This window comes from Pyxicephalus adspersus, unplaced genomic scaffold, assembly GCF_032062135.1.
Source record: "Pyxicephalus adspersus unplaced genomic scaffold, UCB_Pads_2.0 Sca3750, whole genome shotgun sequence".
In the NCBI taxonomy this organism is placed as follows: domain Eukaryota; kingdom Metazoa; phylum Chordata; class Amphibia; order Anura; family Pyxicephalidae; genus Pyxicephalus; species Pyxicephalus adspersus.
Genome location: NW_027320755.1, coordinates 1 through 2,717, shown reverse-complemented (window position 1 = coordinate 2,717; position 2,717 = coordinate 1). Strand labels below are relative to the sequence as shown.

At 34.5% G+C, this 2,717-nt stretch overlaps 1 long non-coding RNA gene across 1 annotated transcript; it reads right to left on the bottom strand.

Moving 5' to 3' along the window:
• Positions 1-280: 280 nt before the first annotated feature.
• LOC140321428 (uncharacterized) lies at positions 281-2,503 on the bottom strand. The gene is made up of 4 exons (XR_011918939.1): positions 2,344-2,503; positions 1,237-1,325; positions 967-1,016; positions 281-479 (listed from the first exon to the last, which is right to left on the bottom strand). It is a non-coding gene; the product is annotated as an uncharacterized lncRNA (long non-coding RNA).
• Positions 2,504-2,717: the final 214 nt, after the last annotated feature.

Sequence of the window (2,717 nt, the reverse complement as noted above, 5' to 3'; positions counted from 1 at the left end):
ATTTTTATAGTACAATACCACCTATCTGTTTTATACAAACACCTATAGTGCAAAATCATAATAATGACTTCAGTTTAAGAAAGTTTTAGCAGGGCTTCCACATACTGTATGTTCTTTCCAAGAAATAGCATTAAAGCTATGCATTCACCTCTATTATCTAACATTTCCTTGCCATAGCAACTGTTGCTTTTCTCTCTATTGCCATTCCATGGGTTTTTTGTCAGCATTTCTTATACATTGCACATTATACTTATAATCAATTAGACCAATAATTAGGTGCTCTCATTACTCCATTTTCTTTAGATAGTCCTTACCTCATTAACTGCTGTAAAACTGGTAATCACATCTGTGCTGCCACCATATGTAACCGACACAGATCTGGCATTTGTTCCAGGGCCCCAAATGTAAACATGTCCAAGAAGCAAAGGATTTGTTGAGGTTAAATAATTATTTATTGCTATCGCACTTGACACTGTGTTCTATGAAAAGACAGAGGGAGATGGAGGGATAAAAATTTAGATTAAATTGCATGCTTATCTAACCAAAGTCTTTTTCCTGTTAACCAAATAGCAATAAGAAGTGATCTCTGTTAGCAAAATGAGTATTGTGTGTATATCATTATAAGCAAGATTAGGATTGTTATTCATGCCTCCTCCCCACTGTTTACAAAGGCAGGGAAACCTTTGTAACCTTGGGAAATAAAAAATGCACAGAGGAAGACATTTTTGGTAAAAAAATAAACTTTGTTTGCCTCCTAAGTTCAACTTTAGGATCTCCTAGAAGGTTTATATCTCTGCCCTGCCACCAGGGTCTAGGATCAGCACTGTAATTATACCAGACATACCTATAAAATCAACATAATGTACTGTGATTTTTTTAATGTGTATTGAAGTAGGCAACACTCTGTACTGAAATCTGTTCTGAAATAAAAAATAATAATTTTGTAGCGGTATGAGAAGTAAATACCTTGTCAGCAGTGAATGTTCCCAAGAAATATTCCCTCTTCTCTATTGAATCTTTAAGAGAAAATATTAGTAGTCAGGCCAGGTTATAACATACCTTTTCTTTGTTTTACCTTATTGACATTTAGCACTTCTGAATTTTTAGCTCCACAATAAACTGCTGCTACAACCCATAAAGGCAGAATTTCAGGCAAACTAGAGATACTAAAATATTATTTCGTTTCTATTTCCAGTAAGTATCTTCTATTGTTTTATATTCAGAATTTCTACCCACCTATGCTTTCTCCATCATCCCAGAAAAGATTGCCATGTGCTTTTCCATAATCATCCAGGGCCACCAAAAGTCCCATAAATTTCTTACGGCTGCAATTATAAGATTGTAGAATATCATTGCCAAAGTTATGGACGGCTTTAAAGAATGCATTTCTTATGTGTAGATGGTGTAGATTTTAAGCTACATTTTAAATACCATGATAATACCTTGATTTGTAAATTATAAAATATTGTTTTATTAAATATTTTTAACACCTTTTCTGCATAATTGCTTCCACCCTATTTGTTTTAAAGCTACCCACAAACATGAGATGGTGATCTGAGCATCTAAATGCCAGCGTTCATTCTTCAGAAACAAATGTGACACATACTAAACATCTCTGTGAACTATTCAAAGTCGTCAGTGAAAAGCATGATTTCACCATAACAATATAATGCTGGTGATTAGTTCCTCTTCTAAGATCATTCAGCCATGATAGCTGCCTACAGAAATCACTGGGTTATGCCATCATGCCATCAGTCATTTTGTAGTTCACATTTCAGAATGAGAGTTTTCTCATTTATATGGGTACCTTCTGAGTGTCTGTTTGCAGCAACATAATTTCTAATGGTAACAAAACAAGTGGTTTAATATAGGCCCCACTGCAAAATACCCATTTGCCAGTCCAACTGGTTAAAAAAGTGAATTAGCAGGGAACAAAATATTACTGGTTTCTGAGATGTTGCAACTTTTTTAGTAAGAAAATGTCACAGGTTTATTAATGAAAAAAGTTGCTGCAGCCTAGAGTGCAGTTTTGAATGTCATGATTTAGCTTATAGCAATAAGTCATATTCAGCTGGACTTGTTCAGTAATGTTCAAGATGATTCTCAGCTTATACAAGAACCTACTTCAGTTCTAATGAGTCTCAAGAACATACATTAGTATTTAGGGTTAGCAGGTATCTCAGTCACCTTGGTCTAATCACCATAGAATGTCTCAAACCACATTAGATAAAGCTAATTAAATTCCATGTTCTGATAGTTACACCATGACCTGGATAAATAATCTTCACAGACACCTTGTCATAATATTTCTTTTCGTTATAAAGAAACCATGTTTTCACTCACCTGTAAATAGTATTGTTAGCAGTTTCCTGCCATGGTATGATGTATCCACCTCTAACATGGAGATTTATGTATTCAAGTGGAGCTGGCAAGTTCACCCATGCACCTCGTACGTTAACTAGTGAACCCTGTAATGGAAAATGCTCATATTAAAAAGAATGCTAATAAAGCAAAAATCATCATATCCCAGTTATAATAATACAATTATCTCCTACCATTCACAGGATGCATAGTGCAAAACAAACTTTCACTGTCCGGTAAAATCAAGTTGTATTTTATGCATGAAAAATAAAAATAGGTTGATGCCAAGTAGAGTTTTATTGCTACACTGAACCCTGCTACACAACACAGATTACATCAATGTTTTCAACATGCAT